This window comes from Eucalyptus grandis, chromosome 11 (genome assembly GCF_016545825.1).
Source record: "Eucalyptus grandis isolate ANBG69807.140 chromosome 11, ASM1654582v1, whole genome shotgun sequence".
NCBI classification, from domain to species: domain Eukaryota; kingdom Viridiplantae; phylum Streptophyta; class Magnoliopsida; order Myrtales; family Myrtaceae; genus Eucalyptus; species Eucalyptus grandis.
Genome location: NC_052622.1, coordinates 41,263,635 through 41,278,790, shown reverse-complemented (window position 1 = coordinate 41,278,790; position 15,156 = coordinate 41,263,635). Strand labels below are relative to the sequence as shown.

The 15,156-nt window shown below is 39.3% G+C and overlaps 1 pseudogene; it reads right to left on the bottom strand.

The window, feature by feature from the left end:
* Window positions 1-3,172: 3,172 nt before the first annotated feature.
* LOC104426495 lies at window positions 3,173-6,315 on the bottom strand (annotated as a pseudogene).
* Window positions 6,316-15,156: the final 8,841 nt, after the last annotated feature.

The window sequence follows — 15,156 nt, the reverse complement described above, 5'->3', positions numbered from 1 at the left end:
CCACATCCTAAATGTGATATATGTCATCTCGCAAAACAGTCACGTGCCCCTTTTTCCACAAGCAAGTCCCAAACTACAGAAAATTTCTCTTTAATTCATGTAGATATTTAGGGACCCTATCATACACCACATCGTGATGGGTCTCGTTTTTTTCTCACTATTGTTGACGATCATTCTCGTGCTACATGGGTCTTCCTTATGCAGTCAAAGAGTCAAGCTCTTTCTCATTTGAGAGATTTTTTCATTCTAACCAAAAATCAATTTGGAAAAGCTGTTCAACGTATTCGAACAGATAATGGGAAAGAATTCTCTAGTCATGATTGTCAATCCCTATTTTCCTCACATGGAATTCTACATGAAAGTACGTGCACTTATACACCTCAACAAAATGGGGTTGTTGAGCGGAAACACCGCCATCTTCTAGAAGTAGCACGTGCACTTAAATTTCAAGCTTTCAGGGGAGACTGTGTGGTCACAGCAGCCTATCTGATCAATCGCATGAAAACTAGGGTTCTCAATGGACGTACCCCGTTTGAGATTTTATTTGGAAAAAGGCCTGAAGTAGATCATTTGCAAGTTTTTGGCTGCTTATGTTATGCTGCTGCTTTGGGTCCTCGTGATAAGATGAGTCCCCGAGCCAGACGATGCATTTTTATGGGTTATCCAACATTTCAGAAGGGATACCGTGTTTTTGAGCCATCGACAGGTGATTTCTTTGTAAGTAGAGATGTGATTTTCCATGAAGATGTGTTCCCTTTCCAGGATGAAGTATCTTCCAATGAATCTTCAAGCTCAAATCAACAGAACAGAAATTTTCTCTTTGAAGAGGATTTATCACCCAATCCACAATATATATATGTGTTCCGACTTCTTCTCCCGTGATCGAAACAAATGCAGCATCTTTACCTATCTCAGAATACTCAGCTCCGGACTCTACAGTATCGATTGAAGAGACATCTAATTCAGAAGAATCATCTCCTACACCTGATCATATTCCTCCAAGACGGTCAGGGCGAACCACTCGTCCCCCAACTTGGACAAAGGATTATGTTTGTGCGTCACTCAACTCATCAGGTACTCCATACCCCATCTCATCTTATGTCTCGTTTGATTGTCTATCCGCGGAACATATGTGCTGCATTAGTCGTATCTCCGAAGAATTGGAACCATCATCTTATGATGTGGCCGTTCGTGATCCACGCTGGCTAAAGGCGATGGAAGCTGAGTTACATGCTTTGGAAGAGAACCACACATGGGATATAGTACCACTACCTGTTGATCGTAAGCCAATTGGCTGCAAATGGGTATACAAGATCAAATATAAGGCTGATGGTTCAGTGGAACGCTATAAGGCTCGCTTAGTGGCAAAGGGGTTTACGCAACGTGAGGGTTTTGATTATCATGAAACATTCTCTCCAGTCGCCAAAGATGTCACTGTTCGTTCCTTTCTTTTTGTTGCTGCTTTCCGGGACTGGAAACTACATCAAATGGATGTCCACAATGCTTTTCTTCATGGAGATCTTACTGAAGAAATATATATGGATCTTCCACCGGGATTACGGTGACAGGGGGAGTCTGGAGTGTGTCGTCTCCGTAAGTCCCTTTATGGACTCAAGCAAGCTTCTCGTCAGTGGTATGCAAAATTCACCTCAGCCCTTACAACCATTGGTTTCAAGCAATCCAAGCATGATTATGCCCTATTCTCTTGGACTAAAGGTACGTCTTCAATCTACCTGATGATATATGTTGATGACATACTTATTATGAGAAATGATGAATTGGGCATCAAGAGACTTAAGGAACATTTGCATTCTAGCTTTCGTATTAAAGATTTAGGATCTCCCAAGTATTTCCTTGGCATTGAGATTGCTCGATCAGAGCTAGGAATTGCCCTTAGTCAACGGAAATTTGTATTAGAGATAATATCATAAGCATGCTTATCAGGATGTAAATCGGCTGTCATCCGTATTGATCATAACATCAAGCTGACTACTGTTGACTATGATGTTGGATCATCGTCTAAGATTGACGATCTTCCACTTAAAGATCCATCCTGCTATCAAAGGCTTGTAGGGAAACTTATATATCTCACTATGACTAGGCCGGATATATGTTATGCAGTCCAGACACTTAGCCAATTCATGCATAGTCCAAAGGAGTCTCACATGAACGCAGCTTTGAAGGTTATAAAGTATTTGAAGAAATGTCCAGGCCTTGGATTACTTCTTTCACGAGATTGCAATCTCGAAATGGCAGCTTATTGTGACACAGATTATGCCACATGTCCTATGAGTCGAAGATCAGTCACTGGTTTCTGCATCAAGCTGGGAGAATCGTTACTTGCATGGAAAACGAAGAAGCAATCCACTGTATCTCTTTCATCTGCTGAAGCCGAGTATAGAGCTATGGCTAAGACAGTTTGTGAAATAGTTTGGATACGAGGCTTGCTTTTAGATCTTGGGATACAAGTCAAAGGGCCAACAAACTTATATTGCGACAATGACGCATCACTTAAACTTGCAGCAAATCCCGTTTTTCATGAAAGAACGAAACATATTGAAGTTGACTGTCATTATACTCGAGACAAAATCCAAGAAGGGGTAATCAAGACAAATGGAATTGGAACTACGGAACAGCCTGCTGATATCTTTACCAAACCATTATGTCAAAGACAACATGCATATCTACTGAGCAAGCTTGGCGTCTTGGACATATACCAGCCGTCAGCTTGAGGGGGAGTGTTGGAGATATGCACAAATCAAGCTGAAGATTGTAATCAATCAATCCAAGATTACAGAAGATTGTGATTATTTAATTATGTCAATCTGTGATTGGATTTGATTTGATAAATATTCTTTTTCTTTAGTTAGACATTTAATGTACTATTATAGGACATCATACAATGTAAATCAGATATACTGAAATACAAAGAAAACCTTGAGTCTTCTCTCGTGCTTGGCCTATTTCTCCATTTCTGACACACTTACTTTGTGTCAAACTTGAAAATGTTTGTTATCCCGATGTTTTGGTTTTATTCTCAGAAAACCCCTATACGCCACTTTGTAAGAAAGGCTTGCTCTAACTTAATTTTTAAAATCATTTACGTGAATCTTGCTTCCGGGAAGCATTGATGTACCAAAACTCACCACCATATGTTCGTAATGGCAAAGACCTCTCTCGAAAACGATTAATTAGAATCTTCTTAACTAACGAGCTTCATGTCACCACAAAAGTCAAAGTTACAAATGGCCAATCAATTTTCATTGGCTTCCGGAGTTTCCTTGGCTTTACATGTACTGACCGTGATCATCTCATGACTATAGTTCTCCTTCCCGTTGCCCCCCGGGTCGACGAACTTCGTCAGCAACGCCTTGGGCTCGTCCGTAGGTGCGGGAGAAGACTTGTAGTCCTTGCCTTTGCCCCACACGACCAGATATAAACCGGCCACAATGACAACGGCGCCGATGAGCCTGATGCAACAAAATTAATTAGCGCAATATGATTTTGAAGTTGGTAATTAGGATGGACTAGGGAAGAAATTTGAGGAGGCAAAGAGAAGCACCTCCCCAGGTAAAGCTGCTCGGCTAAAATGAAGGTACTCAAGATTGCCACGATGACCATGCCTAGAGTACTGAAGGCCGCGACGAAAACTGGTCCTCTGTCTTTCATGACCACGCCTTGGATGTAGTAAGCCACTCCCGAGCACACTATTCCCTGTATTTGCCAATCATGGCATGACTCATATGTTAACTTTGTAATAACAGAGACGGGAAGGTAGCTTTCTTGTTTCAAAGCTAAAAATAATTTCTAGTGAAAACATTAAGTAGAAGCTTTCATCTACTAATAAAATATAGGGATAGATGTATTAAAAACTCTAAAATTTGTCACGAAAATGTAATTGAATTCTAAAACTTGTAAAAAGTACAATTGTTGTAAAGGGTCAGTGATGATGGGGGATGACCAGCCAGTGGTCGACATGGGTTGTTGGGCCCTAGCTAGTGGCCGGTGATGGTGGGGCGGTGGCGGTGAGGGCCTTGTAGGCGCTCACCGTTTTGCCTTCTTCATTCCTTTTTTTTTTTTTTTTTTTAATGTAACTTTTTTTTTTTTAATTTAAATGATATTTAGATTAAAAAACCACATTTTGATTAAAACGACATCGTTTTAACCTTCATGTTTTAGCCACGATAGCGCCACATAGGAGAGATAGGAAAAAAACACATGTTAGTATTTTTCATTCGCCAAATTGGACAAAATTAAAGGGATGAATTGATTGCACTAGTTTGACAATTTGAAGAATTTGATTACAATTTTTGTAAATTTGACGACTCGATTGCACTTTCATGATAAATTTCAAAACTTTCGGTACACATCCCTAAAATATATGCAGTTATCCAAATTGGTGGGTGAAACTGTCGAGGATCCACCTTGGTTACTCGAAAATACTGAAATCAATGAAGTCATACATGAGAAAAACAGTATGGCCAGGGTTCAGTTAATTCCCTATGGAACTTCACGATGAAAGATCACCAACGACAACAAGTGATAATAGTGGAAGGCATTATAATCTCTCTCTTAAGTTTCACAGGTCATTTTGTAAAAGAAAATTAATTGAATAATCACTAAGTTCAAGTGCTCACACTATAGACAGCTGCGAGTTATTTGGTGTCCCATTGTATGAACCAAACGGTGGCGTTTCCTCTTTCCATGAACAGAGCCACAGCGGCACCCTCGACCGTCCCCAAAAAGCATATCCAAGCAGTGAGAGACAGCTCAGCTGGATATGTTTGTAGCGTAATCGCCTGTTGGAAGTTACCAAAAAAACCACACGGTTAGTGTGTATACCGCGCCGATCTTCAGAAGCATCTCTTTCGAGAGTGTAAACACTAAACTTGAAAAACTTTATCTACGAATCCAACATGAGAAGATCGACTATATGAGATTAAGTACTTGGAGAATCATGAAGCAAGCCCAGCTGAAGCATCCGGCAGTGATCATGAGAGAACCCTTGATGGAGTTCTGGAGGCTGATCCCACCAGCAGAACTCCCGTTTTGAATGTTGTTGGCGGTCGTCCCTCCTCCTCTTGTCCAAATAAGTTCGAGAACAGGGCCTTTCATTAGAGTCATGATCATCGCTCCGGCAACCGTCGCTAGTGTCCCAAACACCTTGGCTTGGCTCTGAATACTCTTCATTTTCACCTTCTCAAGCCTATGCCAATAGTGATTGATATGTCATTGTCTTAAAAAGCTACACGCATCATCATCTGATCCAATTGCAAATCAAAAGAATCTGAGACCTTATGGTTGAAGAACTATCTTATCATGTTCGCGATAGATAGAGTGTATTTATCGTTCTTCAAAAGCAGACATATTGTTTTGACATCTTTTTGTGGTTAAAGAGTGATGATACTACTAGAAGACGCGTATGAGAGTCTAATGGTCACGATGGAGTGATTTGCTTGTGTCGAGAGCAGAGTCAGCACACGTTCATCACCGCATGATCCAAGCCATGACAAGGGTGATGGCTGGAAGAATGTTGCACATGGCAGCTGCGAGTGTCGCCTTCGTGTGCTTCATCCCCAAATAGTACAAGTTCTGGTCGATGACCGGCCTGAGAGAGAGAGAGAGAGAGAAGAATGAAACAACATGTCAAAGGTGGTCACGAACAATTTCTCGCGAAACCTTATGATTGTGTAATTTGTGGCAATAATAAGTTGATTTCGTACTTACTCCAGTAAGCTTAGCACTATCAACCTGATGAAGATGGGGAGTGTCATTCTGGGCCTTGTTTTCCTGAAGAAGAAATGTTCACATGATTAAATAATCCAATGTCAAGACTTCGCATTTAACCAAAACCAAACCAAGCGAAGAAAACGTGGAGGTGTTGGCCCGATAAAACAACACGGACGTATAACAAGACTCCGCCGAATAAACCTATCAAAGCTTGTCATTGATACAGGAATATCGTCGAGTGGGGAACAAATTCGGGAAGCAGTTCTCACATATATTAGTTTAGATTATATGGTGGAGAGAGAGAGAGAGATACTTGTCGATGATGACTGCAAAAGGGGCGATGACGATCGTCGCGACGGCATGGCAGTAGACGACGAGCACGTGGTTGCTCATGCCCTTGTTTAGGGCAGCCTTGCAGAGGATGTCAATCCCCGCCAACCCGAACTGTAAGAACACCACAGCGAGGAAGGGCTTCAGCTTGCGAAACAACCTCTTCGCGTCCATCGCTCTGCTCTCTACCTTATCCGTTCCCTCTCCTTCTGTCTGCTTGCTGGAGGAAATGTATTGAACTGGCAACGATGGGTTTTGTTCGTGGAGGGTGCATCTGGCAATGAAAACTGGAGCCCTTTATATAACACGCGTCCACACACACTTTTGATAAACCATGGGGCTCCACTAGGAATCGAGGACAATCAATTATTACTTTAATTCGCCAATCAAGGTATGGCCTCTGGCCAGGTACAGTGCGCTCAAGAGCAGTGTTGCAGGGCGAGCTTTAAAACATCTTCAGGAAAGAGAGCGACCCCTTTGTGCGATTTGCTTACTGTATGTGGTTTTGTGAGGGGACGTAGGGGTGAGTGGGAGAGGAATTAGTGGACAGGCACGTACGTAACGGATATGGCGTCACTCGTTAGGCTGGTTTCGATGCATTGATTCGAATCCTTGTCCAGCACTTTGTCTACAATCATGTCCTTCAAGATTTCAAACTCACTTGTGAGGTTTTTTTTTTTTTTTTTTTTTTTTTTTTTTTTTTTTTTTTTCCCATGGCCGATATTTCTTCTAGAAATCCTTGGTTATATAATTTAAAGTGTTTTTGGAGTTGACTTTGCAGCTGAATTTTCCACGGCCATGCAATGGTAAACTTGTGCGTTAAAAGCATCACACATTAAATTTTTACAAATTTACATGATAAATATATTATTTCCTTTTCACTTGATAGCGAGAATTTTTTGGTTTGAATTTCTAATATGATATTAAAATTAGCTTTCACCTCAGTTCATTACACTTTTATTTCGAGTGTGACTCATAACCAAGCTTGCATTCAAGCCACACTTGAGAGGGTTTGTCACACATAAGCCAATTTTTTTTTTTTTTTTTTGTGATCCAGGAATCTCGTACAGCCGGCAGCCGGTGAATAAATTTGGGGGAACACATAAGCAAGAGGACCCACCACCCCCGGTGTCCCACTTAAGACCCCAAGCAACCGTGAGGGGATTCAAACTCCCTCCTCTTCATGAGGGGGAGAGAGTCCAAACCATTGCGGTTATCAAGGTAGTGGTCACGTCAGCTAAATTTTTTTTTTTTTTATTTGGTAAAAGGTGAGAATCAAGCCAATTTTTTATATGCATGCTTTCCACGAAGGACAGCAGATTGAGTCAAGTAATTGACAATTGAGAGGACTCTATTCGAATAAATAAATGAATAAATAAAAGTTGAGGTGACGTCTCCACAGGTTTTTCTGTTGGCCCCGGCCTTGGCCTTTTCGAACAAACCATTGATGACAAGATTAAACAAGTCTCGGTCGTGAATTTTTAACTCGTGAATTTTTGTAACTGGAAAACTCCTTTTTTTGAAGTTCTTGCCTTGCTTTGCAATTCGGGATTTGCATTTGAATAATCAAGTCTTGGCTGGAGAAGATAAAACCCGAAAAATGTGGGGATCATTCATATGCTCTTTGTACATAGAGGCAACCCTTTTCAACACCTAAAAATTTGACCTACGTAACTTCGAGGGGGCGATCATTCTACAAGAAGAGAGATCTTTAATTCCATCAATAAAATCTTAAGGTTTATATATAATCTCAGTTAAATTATTAAGTTTCCTTTTTTCACTAGTTGGCATTAGGCTGTCCTGTGCTAAGTATGGGGAATATATTTTATCGGCATATTTTTGTATATCCGACATGACAAAGGTTTTCTAATTTGACGTGTCCGTATGAAATTTGAATTTTCTATTTAACATAATTCCAGAATCTCTTGGGAGAAGGTATATCTTATGTGATAAAAATTTGATATAGTTGAAATATGCGGTTCCTGTATACATAAGTCCATAGTCAAGCCTCTGAAGAAACTTATTTCGCATATTTACTTGGTTGAGCTGGTGGCCTACATCATGATGAGTTGTGCGCAAAATGCAATGTGAAAGTATGCATTAATAAAGAATTTAACAACAATTTCATGGCATAAAAGAAAATTTTATTTAGATATAGGTCTTTTTGACTTTGGATTCTCAAACTTCCAAACTATTGAATCAATTATAAAACAAAACTTTTGTGCTCATGGATATTCTTATGTTCTTCTCTCTATTCATCTACTAAATAAGTTTACGGCGCGGTTATAACTTATCAATTTAGACTGTAAAAAATTATATGCAAAGCAAGTTTATAATTATGATGTACTCCCTAAATTCACTGTTATATCTTCACATTCACAATTACTCTAACTTAGAGAAGTAGTTGAGGGGTGATATTGACTTTTACCATTTTGCTGTAACACTCACAATCCGAGAATCTCAATTACACACTATGGCAAAAATGCTGCAGGTTCATAGGAGATAGAAGGAAGGGGAGAATAGTATCGTCGAGAGAAAATAGAAGAAAAATATGCCTAATTGATTTTAAATCGTTAACTGACACACTAAGCATTCTCCCCTCGCCAAAAAGAAGGTAAAAGAGTATGTTCCCGACCACCCACTTCATCCCCTTCGTTGGATTATTACCCACTGCCTTTATTCAGCTCGTGCGGATGTAAAACTTGATCATTCTTCAAGCATTGCCTCTAGTTATCCTTAATGCAAAACTTATCAAGCATTGCCTCTAGTTACCCTTCATGCAAAACCTGATCATTCTTTCACATTGGTGTTTTGATTTCCATGCTTCCAAGGATTTCATTTCAAATATTGTTGCCGACTACCATCCACCAACCACGTCTCTCTCTTTGCCCCCCACTTCTCCACTTCCCTATTCTCTTGACAACTTCAAAGCTCTCTCTCTCTCTCTCTCTCTCATTCCTACCTCTAGCCACTAGCTTCTGCCAATGTACCAACTTCCATGTCAGCTTTCTCGTTCATGCACCATTAATTAATAGCAGAATCTTCTTATCGAGAATTGATGAATATTCTTGGGTGATCACAATCTGTTTGTTTACTTGTGGATAATCACCTCTATTTTTGGGTGCCCACCGATCTTTCCACAAAAAAGGGGTCGTACCCAAAAAAAATATATTTTGTCAGCTACTTGTGCTGGGTTTGGAAAGCAAAAATGCATGGTCAATGATAGCATATAATACAGTCCCACCACCGACGGTTTCACTCGTGGGGGGTTTTGTTTCCTTGTGCTTTATCTTTTGTTGAATGCAACGTGCAATATGACTAATGGTCAGTCTCTCTTGCCTTGCTCCTACTTAACCTCATAATTTATCACTTTTCTAACAATCATGAAGCGGCAACACTATTTTATTGTGTTTTTTTTTATCCTTTCGAGACAAGGATGAAGTGCTGGCTGAGTGTATATGCTTTTATGATGTTGAGGGTCTCTCTGACCGGAGGTAGAAAAAGCACACAGAATTATTAAAGGACGGAGAGGGAATGAATTGGAAAAGAGAGGAGGGATACTTTCGTAGTATTATAATTTTTTATTTTTTATTTTTTGATGTTAGGTGGTCTTGACCTCTATCATTTCAAAAGCTAACTCAAGAGGTGAGATTTTCTCTCACACTTATAAACCGATCACTAGTTCCAACTACCCGTAATTTCCCTATGTAGCTATTGGATTTAGACTTGTTGGTAACTTCGATTGTGATACTAGTGTTGAGTATTCTTGAGCCTCTCTCATCCCAAAAGCTACCTCAAATGGTGAGATTTTCCCTCAAACTTATAAACCAACCACCAGCCTCTTTCACAATTAATATGGGACAATTTTAATAATCTCCCCCTCACACATTGGGCTTGAGTTAGAGACCTAACAACTCCTAACTTTCCAATGTGACTATTGGATCTAGACTTATTAGCAACCTAAGTATTGGGTAGTTTTGAACCTCTCTCACCACAAAAACTAACTCAAGAGGTGAAGCTTTCCGTTATACTTATAAACCAACTACTGGCCGCTACCTCAACAATCTCCCCTTCACAAATTGGGCCTGGGTCGGAGATGCAACAACTCATAACTCTCCTGTGTAACTGTTGAATTCAAACTTATTGGCAACTTGGGCTCTAATAACAGTATTAGGTGGTCTCAGGCCTCTCTTACCTCTTGAGCTATGGGTTGAAAGAGGCCCAAAACCACCCAACAGGGGACCTAAAAGTTTGTTTTTATAGGATTTTAGTTTTCAAAAATAATAAAGAGAGGAAGGAGGAATGATAGGGCGAGGGACAACGATGGATAAAGGGGACAAGCCGGCATTGGTTGCTACAGGTGATGACCTTTGCCACAATGGCACCGTGAGAGGCAAACTACCATAGTGAAGATTGTAGTACGAACTAAATCCTCATGATGATCGCGTCTTAGCGTAGCCTTGGATTTTATCTTTAAATTGTTGTCAACTATGTTTCTACACGATATAAAATACTCATCTAATGAATATATGATTCAATAGTTGTGGAACAAATGAAAAAGGAGGAATCTAAGTAGAGGAATCTCCACCTTCTCGTGAATTCCACATAGCAAGCAACTTTAATTAATACTCTCCTGAAATTGATAGAAGATTCTTAGACTTCATATGTTTAACAAAACGTAAATGATTCGGAAAATATTTTCTTAAATATAATCTTTTGTATCGCTTATAAAAATGAATGAACGGATGATATTTGTATTGCCACAAAAACCTTTGGATATAAATTATTGTTGATAACAATAAACATTTTTCGTCTACTAATTATTTCAAGTGAAGTGATACAATGATCATTATTAGGATAATATTTTTCAAATTATTTATTTTTGGTGAAATAAATGGAGACTTAAAGTTAACGTAGCACAATTAGTTCGATTTCCTTCACCATCAAATATAAACAAGTTCATGGATGACCCACCTAACATGACTTTTGGCTCTCGTTTTATTCGATTATGGAACATATAATGGCCCCATACTTTACATGCCTAAAGCCGGTGTGATGGATAATATCTCAACGTTGCTTTGCTTATTTCTATTGACGGAATATTGCTTTTTTCTTTTCGGATATCTAGGAGTTAATGCCGCGCAATTCCGTACACTCATGGAGCCCAGTTAGAGTTCACATGCCTCTGATGCATGGATTAAATATTTTGCGTAGGGTGCGCTTAAATGATTTTCATGGTGAAATAATTAGATATCGTCAATTGATCCTTTTTTAGGGTACACAGTACATGCCGCCTCGCTTTATTGAAGAAAGCTGACGTCGATCATGCAACAAAGTGTTTTGTAGTTTTCCATTGAGAGTGAGGAATGCCGCCTCGCTTTTATATCATCGGGAAGTGAAGAGGATACTCTCCTTTGTAGCATGATGTATGTGCCAAGATAATGAGAGATCTTCGAGGAAAGTAGGATCCACCTTTGAATGAAATTTTAGAATATTTTCTCTCGCATGGAGTTTCGATTGCAAAGGCTAAAGAGATCTTTCTTTTGCTCGTTGAATTGACCATCAAGATCTTGGTGCGGGCATGGACGGTGAAGAAATTCGAATTTTTTAAAGAAGTCTAGGTCAATTTTCCAGAACTTAATCATAAGTTTTCGATGATCGTGAAGATGTTCTTTCTTGTTCACTCATTTTATCGAGGAATGGAAATGATGTGAAATGACGAAAAGATATTCTAAAAATTGATTTTACACAAAACCAACAAACTTGAAGAATCATTTTATTTCAAGATATTTCAATTTATTTGCTATCGCCAGAACATCCCCGTATATTACTCTATGGGGATGGTCCAACATGAAATGTTCACATATCAAATGGATCCAAAAATTTCTTTTATTACTACTTCCAATATATTATATGAATAAAAAATTACATACTATTATACCAACAATTAGGTATCAACATTTTCCTTACTAGATTATCTTTCGCCTCCATGGTAAATTGAAGAGGGAGCAAATTAGTGACCTAGATTGCTGTCTAATTGAATTGTACCATTAAATCTTCGTATACACTGTTTATTTTTACATGGCCAATCAAACCTGACATACCAAAACTCATACGCTTATAAATCCGTTCAGACCTCTTCACTTGAATATTTAATTTGGTACTATCTAGAATTATCCAACTGTTAGTGAACTGGGACCACACGCATTAGTCACAAGTCCTGAATAGCTTGGACTTAGGATCCTGACGGCCAAAGCTAGCCCCTGCAATCAGACTCAGGAACAAGTCGTCAAACTGAGACTATGGCAACTGAACCTGAGTTATTAGCAACAAGGTTCATGCCATAATAGTCGAGTCGAGATCTCTACGGTTGCCCATGGCTCCTTGATGCTAGGACCCTAGCACCTGGCCTAAGACATTGAGGTCCAAACTCAAGTCCATTGCCATAGGACTAGGAACCCTACGACCGGGTCGGGACACCAAGGTGACGGATCCCAGCATCAAGTAGCTAGGAGTCGACAATGTTTCATGTCAAGATTTGAATTTTTTGAGAAGTTGACAATGTTTCATGTCACATAAAAAATAAAAGTATAAATATCATAAAAATTTATAAAAACAAACAAACGTGAAAGGACGAAGTGACCCTAAACAAAAATCAGACTTCATGCTGTTTTTCACAAATCCCACTACCAAGATTCGCCATGATTATTTTGGGTCATAACCTGAATAAAGTTGTGATCCTGATGATTTGGTTCCATTCTCGAAAAATCCCTGTATGCGAATTTGCGAGAAAGGCTTGCTCTCGCTTTGCTTCCATATAGTTACACATATGTATATATATATATATATGTGTGTATATATGTGTAAATATATTCCATCATTTCCATGATTAGAAAAACATAAGGTTTACTCAAATGGACTCACCAATTGATTTGTGTGCACAGCCAAACCAACTCATTCAGTTTTTTTATTTGAGATGTAAATGTCAAGTGAGATCCACTCTACACAAAGTTAATTGGACCAGCGTATTCTTTCTTCATTAAAAACTACAAAAGCATTTCAAATTCCTGTTTCGTCTCCACATCCTAGACATATGTTGGTACTTGTTTTGGTAATGCTACATAAACAGCATACTTCTGTAAATCTTCTAGGACTTACTAGTGTAGTCCCCAATAGAAAAACCATCGTTTTGGATGTTCTAGCAAAAAAAGAAAATTGTAATTGTAATCCATGAATTTTATGGATAAGAGTAAATTGACTTCACGTAGATCGTATACCGACCACAGTACAAAAAGGAGTTAAACATTTTTCTTGCAGAAAAAACTTTAGGATGAGATTTGTGAAATTAACTAACTTGTCCTCTTGTTGCCCAGGTCGATTTGGATTGTCTCGATTTGTGGAGACCCTATTCGGTCGGCTAATTAATATAGTCAAATCAACCTTTGCTCCTGGTGAATATTCTACCTACCGAAGAGATCCAACGGATGAAATGAATAGAAATCAATTATTTTCTAAATAAGACGTCCAGACGTTATGTAAGTTGTAATTAGCAAAAACATGATTTATACAGTGATAATGGATGCATAGAATTCATTGAACCTTGTAGTCGGATGATGTAGCTGCCTTGGCAAATCGAAAAAAACAAACGGATTACCTCTATAATTGGACAGAGATCTTGATCGTGAATTGGGTACGAGAGAGAGAGAGAGAGAGAGAGAGAGAGAGAGAGAGAGAGAGAGAGATGACCGAGGCAAAGCTAAGACGATAAACTTAGAAGGCGTGACTTTGATAGATCAAAATACTCAAAAAAGATGGAACGATCAAGGTAGCAGCACTCTTCACTGGTTGAAGAGAGAACGACCCTCCAATCCAAGTCAAAGAGGCAAACAAAGCTTGGGGGAAAAGGGGGAAGGATGCAATGTTAGGTGGTGCGCATAGGGTCAAAGCGATGCGAGCCAGCACTGAGTCACTTGGATGAGCTTGCCAGCGCAGCTCCTCCTCATCGCGCTATCCACACGTCTCCAAGATAAGACGACATCGGTTCGCAACCGCTCGTGACTTTGGTCGTGTTTTCCACGCCACCTCAAATCTTTCCCTCCTCCTGTCGATCTGGTCCTTATTCCTCGTTCCTCATTCCGTGGCCTCCATTTCCCCAGCGTCCTCTCCTTCGCCTCTCTTCATGAATTGTTTGTGATATTCTTTATTTGGGACTCAAGCAACCTAGAAGAAGACCCTAATCGATGAGACCCACGTGGGCGTTAAACTGCCTAATTTAGTCGATTGCACGAACGTTACATCTCAAAGTGCTCACTTTGGATAGACGAAGCTCATTAATATATGGCCATTCTCAAATTGTTCTAAATATTTGTTCTTTAAGAACCTACTCCTAGACAAGACCCGTAATGTTTCATTCGATGCGATGTCTCTAATATTTAAATGCAAAGAAATGCAGTAAGAAAAGCAACTGCGAGACTATGCAAAATTATGAAATAAATATAAAGCCTTTGACCGAAAATTCTACTGTCAACATATGTAACGATAATCCATGACATAGAACTCAGCTTTAGGGGGACATTAAAGGCTATTTAAATATTTTTGAGATATCTTTCTCACAAAATACCCAAACAAGATTAACTCAATTAGTAAAAATTATCAACCTCAGGCCTAGCCGTTCCACGTAGGATGACCAATAACTACGTTAGCAGTTCTTGGTCAAAATTGATCAGATAACCTCAATTGATAAAACCTGAAAGGTGACATAGTTAAAAGATTTAAAATTGAATTGATAAAAGTCTAGTAAATATAAATTTTTTTTGATAATTTTCTTTGGGAGCTAGGTTGGGATACCTTGGTCCCGAATCTGGCCACTGGGGACCTTGATTCTAGGCATATCTACACATGTCCTTGGTCCAAACATCGAAGTTATCTGGTCAGCTATGAGTCGGTCAGTAACTGTTTATGGCAATGTTATTTTTATTTTGGATCAAAAGTGGGTCAATAGGTTAACTCTCTCGAACTTATATTTAAATGGGATTTAATATTTCTTGCTCAACAGATTCAGGTCTACAAGGGCCAGGCCGAGAAAGACTAATTTAT